Raw genomic sequence first — 14,339 nt, 5'->3', positions numbered from 1 at the left:
TTAGTGACACAAATCTTTCGAAGCAATCCCATCCATGCTTTCCGTTCTTTAGATGTATGGAAACATAGTCTACTCGCGAGAAAGGTTAAATGTTTAGGGAAAATAAATAGTAATTTCACACCAAGAAATATAGGCAATAACAATAGTGCCACAAATCTTTCGAAGCAATCACATGTAACCCTTATATTCTTTCGATGTATGGAAACACACTCTACTCGCGAGAAAGTTTAAATGTTTAGGGGAAAAAGGTACTACTACTTCAATATTGATTTCACATCAAGAAATATAAGTGATGACAATAGTGACAGAAAGCGTTCCAAGGAATCACATGTAACCCTTCAAGTCTTTGGATATATAGAAACACAATATTGCAAGAGCTCCTCACCTGAGAGATTCGAACTCTCGCGGGGAGACCCCATGTACTTAGCAAGCACACGCCTTAACCACTTGGCCAAAGTGACTTGATAAACTTAATTACTAGTTATGAAAATTAAGGACATTAAATACTGCTACTAAGATATTGTTTTCACAATAAGAAATATAACTAATGACAATAGTGATACAAATCTACTCGCGAGAAAGTTTAACTGTTTAGGGAAATTAAATACTACTACTTCAATATTGTTTTCACACCAAGAAATATAACCAATGACAATAGCAAAGCAAAATCTTTCGAACTAATGACATGTATTCCTTGAATTGTTTCAATGTCTATAAACACAGTCTACTCGCAAGAAAGTTTATATGTTTAGGAAAATTAAATTGTACTACTCCAATACTTTTTTCGCACGAAAAAATACAACCAATGACTATAGTGACACGAATCTTTCTAAGGATTCACATGTATGCTTTCAATTCTTTGGATGTATGGAAACAAAGTCTACTCGTTAGAAAGTCGAAATGTAATTAAATAGTGTACTCTGATATTGTTTACACACAAAGAAATATAACAATGACAATAGTGACACAAATCTTTCGAAGCATTCACATGCATCCTCTCAGTTTTTTGAAATTGGGAAACACAGTTTACTGGCGAGAAAGTTTAAATGTTTAGGGAAATTAAATACTACTACTTCGATATTGATTTCACACGAAGAAATATAACCAATCACAATAGTGACACAAATCTTTGAAAGGATTCCCATACATCCTTTCCGTGGTTTGGATGTAAGGAAACACAGTCTTGCAAGAAGTCGTCACCTAAGAGAATCGAACTCTCGCGAGGTGACCCCAGGTAATTAGGAGGCACACGCCTTAACCACTCGTCCAAAGTAACGTGATAAACATAATTAATACTAGTTATATTAAATGTGTAGGGAAATTAAATAATACTACTGTGATACTGTTTTAACACCACGAAATACAACCAATGACAATGTTTATACAAATCATTTTACGCAATCACCTATATCGTTTCTGTTTTCTGCATGAATGGAAAATTTTCTCCAATGAAGTCGTCACCTGAGAAATTCGAACTCTCGCGGGGAGACCCCATGTACTTAGCAGGCACACACCTTAACCACTCGGCCAAAGTGACTTTAAAAAAATTAAATTTGAAAGTAGTTATAAAATATAAATTGAAAGTTTAAATGTTTACGAAAATTAAATAGTACTACTCCCATATTGTTTTCAGAACAAGAAATATAAGGAATGATAATAATGATACAAATCTTTCCAAGCAATCACATACATCCTTTCCGTTCTTTGGATATATAGAAACATAGTCTACCCGCGAGAAAGTTTAAATGTTTAGGGAAATTAAATACTACTCCTTCAATATTGATTTCACAGCAAGAAATATAAGCGATGACAATAGTGACAGAAAGCTTTCCAAGGAATCACATGTGACCCTTCAAGTCTTTGGATATATAGAAACACAATATTGCAAGAGCTCGTCACCTGAGAGATTCGAACTCTCGCAGGGAGACCCCATGTACTTAGCAGGCACACGCCTTAACCACTCGGCCAAAGTGACTTGATAAACTTAATTACTAGTTATGAAATTTAGGGACATTAAATACTACTACTAAGATATTGTTTTCACAATAAGAAATATAACTAATGACAATAGTGATACAAATTTACTCGCGAGAAAGTTTAACTGTTTAGGGAAATTAAATACTACTACTTCAATATTGTTTTCACACCAAGAAATATAACCAAAGACAATAGTAAAGCAAAATCTTTCGAACTAATGACATGTATTCCTTGAATTGTTTCGATGTCTATAAACACAGTCTACGCAATCACATGTATCGTTTCTGTTTTTTGCATGAATGGAAATATTTTCTCGAATGAACTCATCACCTCAGAGGTTCGAACTCTCGCGGGAAGACCCCATGTACTTAGCAAGCACACGCCTTAACCACTCGGCCAAAGTGACTTAACAAAAATTAAATTTGAATTAAAACTAGTTATAAAATTTAAATTGAAAGTTTACATGTTTAGGAAAATTAAATAGTACTACTCGCATATTGTTTTCACAACAAGAATTATAAGCAATGATAATAGTGATACAAATCTTTGCAAGCAATCACATGCATCCTTTCCATCCTTTGGATGTATTGAAACACAGTCTAGCCGCGAGAAAGTTTAAATGTTTAGGAAAATTAAATAGTGTACTCTGATATTGTTTTCACACAAAGAAATATAATAATGATAATAGTGACACAAATCTTTCGAAGCAATCACATGCATCCTCTGCGTTCTTTTGAAGTTGTGAAACAAGATCTACTCGCGAGAAAGTTTAAATGTTTAGGGAAATTAAATACTACTACTTCGATATTGATTTCACACCAAGAAATATAAGCAATGACAATAGTGACACAAATCTTTCAAAGCAATCCAATGCATCCTTTCCGTTCTTGGGGATAATGGTGTGTTGGATAAATCCATATTCATTGTAACATACCTTAATCTACTAATACTTGTTGGCTAAAATGCATGCTTTGGTAAATTACTCAAGGCTTCACATTCATTGAAGATGGGTCTTTCGTTATCTTCTTAATTAATTGTGCATCATCATGTCATCTTATTGTTAGGGACCCCTAAGTGTATGGCAAGGAATCTAATCATTACACCATGAGAAAATAGTGTAGTTTATTGTGTTTACACTATCCATTCTCTTCCTCTCATAACTTAATTCAATTTTATGTGTGCACAACTATGTAACCATGTAGGAATATTCTTGATTGCATAGATGATATGTATGTAGACGTCATATATTCATTAGCATGTGATATATTCTTGAGTGTGAAATAACCGATTAGTTCTCCCCATGTACTTAGCAAACACACGCCTTAACCACTCGGCCAAAGGGACATAATAAAATTAATTAAAACTAGTTATGTTAAATGTGGAGGGAAATTAAAGAGTCCTACTCCGATATTGTTTTCAGACCAAGAAATATAACAAATTCTAATACTACTACGAATCTTTTGATGAAATCACATGCATCCTTTCCGTTCCTTGGATGTATGTAAACATAGTCTACTCGCGAGAAGTTTAAATTTTTAGGGAATATAAATGCGATTACATCAATATTGATTTTAAACCAAGAAATATAACCAATCAAAATAGTGACACAAATCTTTCAAAGGATTCCCATACATCCTTTCCGTAGTTTGGATGTATGGAAACACAATTTTGCAAGAAGTCGTCACCTAAGAGAATCAAACTCTCACGAGGAGACCCCAAGTCCTTAGCAGGCACACGCCTTAACCATTCGGCCAAAGTAACGTGATAAACTTAATTAATACTAGTTATGTTAAATGTGTAGGGAAATTAAATAGTACTACTGTGATACTGTTTTAACACCACGAAATACAACCAATGACAATGTTTATACAAATCATTTTACGCAATCACCTGTATCGTTTCTGTTTTCTGCATGAATGGAAATATTTTCTCCAATGAAGTCGTCACCTAAGAGATTCGAACTCTTGCGGGGAGACCCCATGTACTTAGCAGGTACACGCCTTAACCACTCCGCCAAACTGACTTGACAAAAACTAAATTTGAAAGTAGTTATAAAATTTAAATTGAAAGTTTAAATGTTTACGAAAATTAAATAGTACTACTCCCATATTGTTTTCAGAACAAGAAATATAAGCAATGATAATAGCGATACAAATCTTTCCAAGCAATCACATGCATCCTTTCCGTTCTTTGGATGTATAGAAACACATTCTACTCGAGAGAAAGTTTAAATCTTTAGGGAAATTAAATACTACGACTTCAATATTGATTTCAAAGCAAGAAATATAAGCGATGACAATAGTCACAGAAAGCTTTCCAAGGAATCACATGTAACCTTCAAGTCTTTGGATATATGGAAACACAATATTTAAGGAAGTCGTCACCTGAGAGATTAGAACTCTCACGGGGAAACCCCATGTACTTAGCAGGCACACGCCTTAACCACTCGGCCAAAGGGACATGATAAAATTGATTAAAACTAGTTATGTTACATGTGTAGGGAAATTAAATAGTACTACTGTGATACTGTTTTAATACCACGAACTACAACCAATGACAATGTGTATACAAATAATTTTACGCAATCAACTGTATCGTTTCTGTTTTCTGCTTGAATGGAAATATTTTCTACAATGAAGTCGTCACTTGAGAGATTCGAACTCTCGCGGGGAGACCCCATGTACTTAGTAGGCATAAGCCTTAACCACTCGGCCAAAGTGACTTGACAAAAATTAAATTTGAATTAAAACTAGTTATAAAATTTAAATTCAAAGTTTAAATGTTTAGGAAAATTAAATAGTACTACTCCCATATTGTTTTAAGAACAAGAAATATAAGCAATGATAATAGTGATACAAATCTTTCCAAGGAATCACATGCATCCTTTCCGTTCTTTGGATGTATAGAAACACAATCTACTCGCGAGAAAGTGTAAATCTTTAGGGAAATTAAATGCTACTACTTCAATATTGATTTCAAAGCAAGAAATATAAGCGATGACAATAGTCACAGAAAGCTTTCTAAGGAATCACATGTAACCCTTCAAGTATTTGGAAATATAGAAACACAATATTGCAAGAAGTCGTGACGTAAGAGATTCGAACTCTCGCGGGGAGACCCCATGTACTGAGCAGGCACACGCCTTAACCACTCGGCCAAAGTGACTTGGTAAACTTAATTACTAGTTATGAAATTTATGGACATTAAATAGTACTATTAAGATATTGTCTTCACAATAAGAAATATAACTAATGACAATAGTGATACAAATCTACTTGAATGGAAATATTGTTTTCTGCTTGAATGGAAATATTTTCTACAATGAAGTCGTCACCTGAGAGATTCGAACAGTCGCGGGGAGACCCCATGTACTTAGCAGGCACACGCCTTAACCACTCGGCCAAAGTGACTTGACAAAAATTAAATTTGAATTAAAACTAGTTATAAAATTTAAATTCAAAGTTTAAATGTTTAGGAAAATTAAATAGTACTACTCCCATATTGTTTTCACAACAAGAATTATAAGCAATGATAATAGTGATACAAATCTTTCCAAGGAATCACATGCATCCTTTCCGTTCTTTGCATGTATAGAAACACAATCTACTCGCGAGAAAGTTTAAATCTTTAGGGAAATTAAATACTACTACTTCAATATTGATTTCACAACAAGAAATTTAAGCGATGCTAATAGTGACAGAAAGCTTTCCAAGTAATCACATGTAACCCTTCCAGTCTTTGGATATATGGAAACACAATATTGCAAGAAGTCGTCACCTGAGAGATTCGAACTCTCGCGGGGAGACCCCATGTACTGAGCAGGCACACGCCTTAACCACTCGGCAAAAGGGACATGATAAAATTAATTAAAACTAGTTATGTTAAATGTGTAGGGCAATTAAATAGTACTACTGTGATACTGTTTTAACACCACGAAATACAACCAACGACAATGTTTATACAAATCATTTTACGCAATCACTTGTATTGTTTCTGTTTTTTGCTTGAATGGAAATATTTTCTACATTGAAGTTGTCACTTGAGAGATTCGAACTCTCGTGGGGAGACTGCATGTACTTAGCGGGCACACGCCTTAACCACTCGGCCAAAGTGACTTGACAAAAATAAAATTTGAAACTAGTTATAAAATTTAAATTGAAACTTTAATTGTTTATGAAAATTAAATATTACAACTCCCATATTGTTTTAAGAACAAGAAATATAAGCAATGATAATAGTGATACAAATCTTTCCAAGCAATCACATGCATCCTTTTCGTTCTTTGGATGTATAGAAACACAATCTACTCGCGAGAAAGTTTAAATGTTTAAGGAAATTAAATTTTACTACTTCGATATTGATTTCACAGCAAGAAATATAAGCAATGACAATTGTGACAGAAAGCTTTCCAAGGAATCACATGTAACCCTTCAAGTCTTTTGATATATAGAAACACAATATTGCAAGAAGTCGTCACCTGAGAGATTTGAACTCTCGCGGGGAGACCCCATGTACGTAGCAGGCACACGCCTTAACCACCTGGCCAACGTGACTTGATAAACTTAATTACTGGTGATGAAATTTAGAGGTATTAAATAGTGTACTCCGATATTGTTGTCGCACGAAAATATACAACCAATGACAATAGTGACACAAATCTTTCTAAGGATTCACATGTATGCTTTCAATTCTTTGGATGTATGGAAACAAAGTCTACTCCTTACAAATTCTAAATGTAATTAAATAGTAATACTCTAATATTGTTTTCACACCAAGAAATATAAACAATGACAATAGTGACACAAATCTTTTGAAGCAATTACATGTATGCTTTCCGTTCTTTGGATGTAGGGAAACACAGTCTACAGGCGAGAAAGTTTAATGTTTAGGGAAATTAAATTTTACTACTTCGATATTGATTTCACATCACGAAATATAAGCAATGACAATAGTGATACAAATCTTTCGAAGCAATCCCATGCATCCTTTCCATTCTTTATCTGTATGGAAGCACAGTCTAGCAAGAAATCATCACCTTAGAAATTCGAATTCTCGCGGGCACACACCATGTACTTAACAGACACACGCCTTAACCACTCAGCAAAATTACATGATAAAATTAATTAAAGCTAGTTATTTTAAATGTGTAGGGAAATAAATAGTCCTTCTTTGATATTGTTTTCACACCAAGAAATATAACAAATTCCAAGAATGTTATGAATCTTTCGAAGAAATCACATGCATTCTTTTCGTTCTTTGGATGTATGAAACATAGTCTACTCGCGAGAACGTTTAAATGTTTAGGAAAATTAAATAGTGTACTTTGATATTGTTTTCACACCAAGAAATATAACAATGACAATAGTGACACAAACCTTTCGAAGCAATCACATGCATCCTCTCCGTTCTTTTAAAGTTGGGAAACACAGTCTAGTCACGAGAAAGTTTAAATGTTTAGGGAAATTCAATACTACTACGTTGATATTGATTTCACACCAAGAAATATAAGCAATGACAATAGTGACACAAATCTTTCCAAGCAATCACATGCATCCTTTCCGTTCTTTGGATGTATAGAAACACATTCTTTGGATGTATAAGTTTAAATGTTTAGGGAAATTAAATACTACTATATTAGAGATCTAGGTACTAAAGTAAGCTTAAGATAAGGATAAACAAATGATAGATAGAAAGGAGAAAGAGAAAGAAGGGTGCCGATCCACCCGACCACCCCCGAGCGAAGGGATCGAGATGAACTCGAGCCTCGATCGGCGTCCCATACCACTCTTCTTGATTCCATTCGAGATCATATGGCCACGGATGATTTCGCCAAGGATGTTTTGGATCATATCGTCCTGGATCGTGCTTCTTGCTCACGGTCAAAAAATCCTCGTAATGACTATTGTCAATTCAATTGGCATGGTGGTTTTCTATTTCTATAAAATTTATTGTATGTTCCTGATGGTCCCCCATGGCAACAAGTTTTGCAACATTGCCATGACTCACCAATGGCTGGTCATTTTGGAGTTCACAAGACTCTAGAATTAATTTCTTGACACTATTGGTGGCCTCGCCTTCGTCATTTTGTTGAGGAGTATGTTCGGAGCTGTGATATATGTTGTCGATCAAAGAATCCTCATCACCGACCTTATGGCTTACTACAACCACTTCCCATTCCGGAAACTCCTTGGAAGTCTATATCCGTGGACTTCATTACTGATCTCCCAGTTTCAAAAGGTTTTGATGCAATTCTCACAGTGGTTGATCGATTTACCAAAATGGCACATTTGTTTCCATGTACAAAGTCGATTACTAGTCAAGAGGCGGCTGATCTTGTTATGCGGGATGTATTTAAGCATCATGGTCGGCCTGATGACATTATTAGTGATCGTGGTCCACAATTCATCTCAAAAATTTGGAAGCACCTGTTCAAACTTCTCCACATTTCAGTTAAGCTTTCTTCGGGCTGTCATCCTGAAACAAATGGCCAAACAGAGCGTACCAACCAGACATTGGAACAATATCTTTGTTGTTTCATCAACTATCAACAAGATGATTGGGTTGATTTTTTGCACTTGGCGGAATTCGCTTACAACAACTCAGCCCATTCTTCTACATGATATTCCCCATTTTTTGCAAATACGGGTTGCCATCCTCGGTGGACGATGAATGCGCATCCAGAAGTTCCTACCAACCCTGTTGCCGAGGATCGTCTTAGTCACCTCCAAGAAATTCAAGCTAACATTCTCCACAATTTGCACGATGCTCAATTTACACACAAGAGGCTTGCCGATCGTCATCGTCTAGACTCGTCAAAAAAGTTCTGCATTGGGGATCATGTATGGCTTCTCCAACACAACATCAAGACCACTCGACCTTGCAGTAAATTGGATTACCAACGTTTTGGCCCTTACATGATCACTGGTAAGATAAGTGATGTTGCATTTCGTCTTGACCTCCCTCCGCACATGCATCTTCATCCGGTGTTTCATGTATCCCTTTCGGAACCTTATACTACAAGTTCAATTCCGGGCCATCTTACGACACCCCCACCATCTGTCAAGTTCTTGGACGGGCCTGAATTTGAAATTGTTGCCGCCCTTGATTCTAAAATCGTGCGCAACAAGCTGTATTACTTAGTCAATTGGCTACGCTATACCCCCAATGATCGAACTTGGGAATCTGCCGCAAATCTTTCCAATGCTGCAGAACTCGTCAATGCATTTAATTGCCAATATCCTTGTAGACCAAGTCCTAATACAAACCCTACGACCCGTGAGACGTGTCGTCAAAGGAGGGGATAGTGTCATGATAACACTCACATCATGCATCGAAAGGATCATGACACTCACATTATGACTCGAAAGGATTTGAACCCACGACCTTGTTGTACACATGTCAAATCTTTAACCATTGTATTAATATTCTTATATGTATAGTTTCTAGAATATGAAATCTAATATCATAGGAATATTCTATATTGCTCTACATTCTAGAATGACCTAGAATATTCTAGAGTGTTCTATACCACTAGAACCTTCTAGAATACTCTAGAGATCTTCTAGATTACTCTACATTCTAGGATAACCTAGAATATTCTAGAGTGTTCTCTATTACTTATAAATAGGGATCTACCACCCATCCCAAACCTAAATTGGTTCAACGCCATTTTGTAGCCTACTCTTTGTAATTCATTTTACACTTCAATATAATAATTCTCTTTCAATTATCTCTCTATCTCTTTTTCTCTCTCTTTTTTTCTCTCATTCTTGACAGTTTTTAGGGCAAATATGATGGTATAATCAAATGATACGCTATTTGGCGGACTTCGCCACGCCGTTACATGCCACCGTTCATCAAACTCCCTTCCAATGGACATCTACGGAAGAGAAGGCATATGATGCGTTAAAGGTAATGCTAACGCAGGCAACCGTCATACAACCACCAGTTTGGGCGAAGCCATTCCACGTGTTCGTAGATGCCTCAGACATAAAAATAGGTAGTGCGCTAATGCAGCTCACGGAGCCGAATTGGTACCGGCCGGTGTACTACGCTAGTCGGAAATTACCAACGGCTGATCGTAACTATCCCACAATGGAACGTGACGCATTGGGTATGATCTATAGCATCAATAAGTTCCGACATTATCTGCTAGGGCGAAAATTCACGTTTCACGTGGATCATTCGGCACTCCTATATTTGGTAGGGAAACAAGCGCTGACGGGGAAAGTGGCGAGATGGATGCTGCTGCTTCAAGAATTCGACTTTCGAATTCAGGACCGCCTAGGTACACAACACGTAGTGGCAGAGTTTTTGAGCAGACTCGATAATGGAGAAACGGTGTAGAAGGATGACAATGACTTTCCAGATGCGGACATTCTGCGGGTAGCAATGCTAGCAGAACGAACGGAAAAGACTGTCCCGGATCGGTGTCTCATGGAAATGACCTACTTCCTGACCATAGGGTTACCGCCACCTCAATTATGAACAGACGAGAAAAAACGGTTGGCCGTACAAAGTCGAAACTTCTGTTTAGTGGCAGACATACTATACCACAAGGGCAGTGACAACATCTTGAGGCGCGGAATACGGCAGGATGAGAAGGCCGCGGTTCTACGCGAAGCCCATTCTGGTACGGCAGGAGGACATTACGCGAGCGATGTTACGGCCCGGAAAATTTGCCCAGCAGGACTTTGGTGGCCGACGACACAAAAGGACGCGTATGAATATTGCAAACAGTGTGATTCATGTCAACGACTGGGCCAGCCCACGGAAGTCGTGAGAATGCCACACCAACCAGTGTTACCATTGGATCGTTTCCAAAAGTGGGGGCCGCGGCTACTCGAACAGGTAATAAGTATATCCTGGTAACCACAGATTACTGTACCAAGTGGGTAGAAGCGAAACCATTGCGTGAGAATACCGCGGCAGTCACGGCGAAATTCCTTTACGAACAGATTTGGTGTCGTTTCAGCTGCCCTATCAAGCTCATCCATGAACAAAACCCTCCAAACTATCCTCAAAAAGATAGTCAATGAGAACAGGACAGATTGGGACACCAAGTTGCATAGCACGTTATGGGAATACCGTACCACCTATAAGATCAGCATACAATCAACATCGTTCAGGCTAGCATTTGGTCTAGAGGCTGTGATGCCAGTCGAATTCCAAGTACCCAGTCTGCGGATTCAAGTATGAGCCCGGCTACCAGAGGGCAAATCCGAACAAGTACGGCTACAACAACTGCTATAGCTAGGAGAAACAAGGTTACGTAGTATGGCCATATTAGAGCAGGAACAACGGCGGCACAAAGCATTCGTGGACTAACACCGGCATGCACGTGAAAAAGATTTAACGGTTGGAAAAGCGGTATTAGTTTTCCAAACACGCATGGGGCATATGCCAGGAAAATTAAGATTCCGCTGGACAGGCCCGTACTGGATAGTAGGAGCAGAACAGGGCACGTTTCAAATGTGCATGTTGGCCGGGGAAGTGTTACGACAAAAAGTGAATGGGTTTCGCCTTAAACCTTATCTGGGACCTACGCCACCTAACTTGTTCCCTACCGGATCAAACAAAGCCGGAGAATCCGCGGAGTAAGTAGATGGCCCCACTTGTATTATAGTGTAAAAATAGTATTGTATGTAACCGTTACGAAAAAGAAAGAAAGAGAAGATAACGACGATATTAAAAGGACTTAAGGCATGCACAAACTTCTAGGCCAAGAACACGCGGCACCACGATGGCTCACCAACCAACGAACCCTAGGCCACAGAAAGAAGGAAATAGAAGGTTTTCTACACAACACAAAAATCAACCTTCTAACTCTCATCACTGTCATCGCTTCCCTGTCTCACCCTCTTCTTCATCCTATCAGAGAGCTCATACTTGCCCTTTTGTGTTGTTTTGCACACACGATATGAAAACTATGTAAAAAATAAATATAAATAATGAAACAATTATTTTAGATTAGATTAGTAGCTTGTCATAGAAATATGGATATACTCAAGAGCTTCAAAACGCATTTTACTAAATACAAAATAGACAACTACATATCAAGTTAGGTGGAGATTAAGCTTGAGAAGATAGGGAAAATAGAAATTTGAAGTATTCCACATAGATAGGAAACTTAAGGCCCTGGCTATATAAGCACATTGAGATCCCTCATTTTTTATTTGTGCTAAGAGAACTTTGGCCACTTTGTCTTGATGGATGATGCTGGCTAAATTCCCAAAAACCGGAAACCGGCTGGTAAGCAAACCGGAACCCGGCTGGTAAGCAAAACCGGAACCGGCCAGTAAGCAAAACCGGAAATCGGCCGGGAAGCAAACCGGAACCAGCCATGAAGCAGTTCGGAACCGGGCCGGTAAGCAAAACCAAAAACCGGCCAGTAAGTAAACCGGCAACGGCGGCGGAGCTGACGAGGCGATGGCAATCGGCGAGGCGGCGGCAGTCGGCGACTAAACGGAACCAGCGACCGGACGAGGCTGGACGCAAACCGAATGGATAAAAGGATCATGTGGCTAATTAAAGTGAAGTGGAGAAAACTAAAGTAAAGGTCATGTGGACGGTCGCATGCAACTAAAAGAAAAAGGCATGCAACTAAAAGAAAAAGCTAAGCAACTAAAAGTAGAGGCCATGCAACAAAAACTAGACATGCAGATGATCAAGGGAGAACTCCATATAAAATTCCATTTTTTTTCCTACACTCAGGCTCTCTTCGTATTATCTTTATTTTATTTTATTTCCTTCTGAGCTCCCTTATCTTATCGAAGCGAAGAACCCTAAATTTCCTTACGGAAGTCATAAACCCTAATTTTCCCTACGGAAGCCATATAATTTTCCTATCGAATCCGTATCTTAGTTTCTTCTAATCTATTATTCTAGCAATCTCCATAAGCTAAAACTTTTGTAATCCCAATCTTGAGATTGATTGTAATTTTTCTTTTCTATTTGTTAATGAAATTTGTCAATCTTTCTCATTTTCCATCAATGGTTTAATATAAGCATACGAATTTGACATCTTCCGGTCGGAGGCCCCGGGGTCTTGCCTCAAAGTTCACGTATCCTCGTCGTATTTTCGCGACATCTTTGGTGAACCCGACGTGAAACGAGGCAGTAGGAGCATATCTCATGGAGGCATATAGATACAAAGAGCCGAAGAGATGCAAACTATACGAGTTTGACCAATGGGTATCATCATTAGAGACCCACCAAAGTGCCATGCATGCTTTTGTTGAGTTCAAGTGTTGCTTTGCACAACTCTCGGAGTGGGATCAAAGATTGGTGGGGGTGGAAAAAGTCCTAATGTTTGTGAATTCAATTGATTGGAAGGAAAGGAAGGCCATTGGAATCCGACTTGAGGATGATGATGGTGAAAATGGCCTCACCGAGGATTGGATGAAAGTGGAAAGAGTATGTGAACTACATGATAAGATGAAGACAAGATTCTCATCTACAACAAAACAACCCACGACGGATGGTGAAAGGAGGACGGAATGCAACTACAAACTTCCACCTAAAGAAGAAAACTCGAAGAGGGAAGGTTCAACAATACTCGACATAGACGTCTTGATGGAAGAGGCATTCGAGAACTTAAAGGCGCAAGTTGAGGTTGAAGAGAAGCTTCAAAAGGAGCAAAAACTGAAGCAAATGATGAGCGAAGAAGAAGAGGCCCCCCAACAAATGCGGATTAATGTTACGGTTGATACAAAGGCCCAGGTTCGGTACCACGATGTAACCACGGAAGAAGGTGTGGAACAAGATACTTTCTCATCTTGCAAAGAAAGAATGATGAAGAAAGAAACCAATGAATTGAGGGTGGCGAATGTAACTTCAAGTGAAGACAAATGTTTCGAAACATGTATCATGTCTGAAACATCAAATGATGAAGGTGCAAGCATGAGCAAAGCTTGCATGATCAAGGGAGATAAAAAGTGTAAAGTCAACATGATTAAGGAGATAGCCACGAAAAACGACATCGAGTCAGAGGTGGCTATGGACGAGTCAATGGCGGATGGCCGTGTCGAGACTTTCTCCACACTTGTTCCAGAGACTTGGGCAGATGCGTCGGAAAGCAAACATGAGACCCAAGAGATGGAAGGTGGCGGCGAGGAAGTGAAGGCCAAAATTAACACATGCAAAGAAGAGAGGAGAATAATCGAGGCTTGCTCGAACAAGAGGATTAATGGGTACGAGGCCCATGAGTCTAAAGAGATAGCCATGAAGAATGACATCAAGCCGAAGACGGTAGACAACCATCATGAAGAGACTTTCCCCACAAAAGTTCTTGAGCCTTGGGCATTAACTGATGTAAGACCCAAGAGACAGAAGGTGGCGGCAAAGAAACAAAGGTCAAAGCC

General features: G+C 38.4%; 11 non-coding genes across 11 annotated transcripts; all 11 read right to left on the bottom strand.

Annotated features, from left to right (window-relative positions):
• Positions 1–379: 379 nt before the first annotated feature.
• Positions 380–461, bottom strand: TRNAS-GCU (transfer RNA serine (anticodon GCU)). Its single transcript has one exon. It is a non-coding gene; the product is annotated as a tRNA-Ser (tRNA).
• A 994-nt stretch (positions 462–1,455) lies between these two features.
• Positions 1,456–1,537, bottom strand: TRNAS-GCU (transfer RNA serine (anticodon GCU)). The gene has a single exon. It is a non-coding gene; the product is annotated as a tRNA-Ser (tRNA).
• Positions 1,538–1,893: 356 nt separating this feature from the next.
• On the bottom strand, positions 1,894–1,975 carry TRNAS-GCU (transfer RNA serine (anticodon GCU)). Its single transcript has one exon. It is a non-coding gene; the product is annotated as a tRNA-Ser (tRNA).
• A 326-nt stretch (positions 1,976–2,301) lies between these two features.
• TRNAS-GCU (transfer RNA serine (anticodon GCU)) lies at positions 2,302–2,383 on the bottom strand. Its single transcript has one exon. It is a non-coding gene; the product is annotated as a tRNA-Ser (tRNA).
• Positions 2,384–3,918: 1,535 nt separating this feature from the next.
• On the bottom strand, positions 3,919–4,000 carry TRNAS-GCU (transfer RNA serine (anticodon GCU)). Its single transcript has one exon. It is a non-coding gene; the product is annotated as a tRNA-Ser (tRNA).
• A 355-nt stretch (positions 4,001–4,355) lies between these two features.
• Positions 4,356–4,437, bottom strand: TRNAS-GCU (transfer RNA serine (anticodon GCU)). Its single transcript has one exon. It is a non-coding gene; the product is annotated as a tRNA-Ser (tRNA).
• A 180-nt stretch (positions 4,438–4,617) lies between these two features.
• TRNAS-ACU (transfer RNA serine (anticodon ACU)) lies at positions 4,618–4,699 on the bottom strand. Its single transcript has one exon. It is a non-coding gene; the product is annotated as a tRNA-Ser (tRNA).
• Positions 4,700–5,305: 606 nt separating this feature from the next.
• TRNAS-GCU (transfer RNA serine (anticodon GCU)) lies at positions 5,306–5,387 on the bottom strand. Its single transcript has one exon. It is a non-coding gene; the product is annotated as a tRNA-Ser (tRNA).
• Positions 5,388–5,748: 361 nt separating this feature from the next.
• TRNAS-GCU (transfer RNA serine (anticodon GCU)) lies at positions 5,749–5,830 on the bottom strand. Its single transcript has one exon. It is a non-coding gene; the product is annotated as a tRNA-Ser (tRNA).
• A 180-nt stretch (positions 5,831–6,010) lies between these two features.
• On the bottom strand, positions 6,011–6,092 carry TRNAS-GCU (transfer RNA serine (anticodon GCU)). Its single transcript has one exon. It is a non-coding gene; the product is annotated as a tRNA-Ser (tRNA).
• Positions 6,093–6,448: 356 nt separating this feature from the next.
• Positions 6,449–6,530, bottom strand: TRNAS-GCU (transfer RNA serine (anticodon GCU)). Its single transcript has one exon. It is a non-coding gene; the product is annotated as a tRNA-Ser (tRNA).
• Positions 6,531–14,339: the final 7,809 nt, after the last annotated feature.

The sequence above is a fragment of the Azolla caroliniana genome, unplaced genomic scaffold (genome assembly GCF_043228905.1).
Source record: "Azolla caroliniana isolate FFs.n. ecotype wild unplaced genomic scaffold, voAzoCaro1.0.p SCAF_7, whole genome shotgun sequence".
NCBI lineage: Eukaryota > Viridiplantae > Streptophyta > Polypodiopsida > Salviniales > Salviniaceae > Azolla > Azolla caroliniana.
Note: the sequence above shows the minus strand (reverse complement) of the source record. Positions and strands in the feature narration are given on the sequence as shown.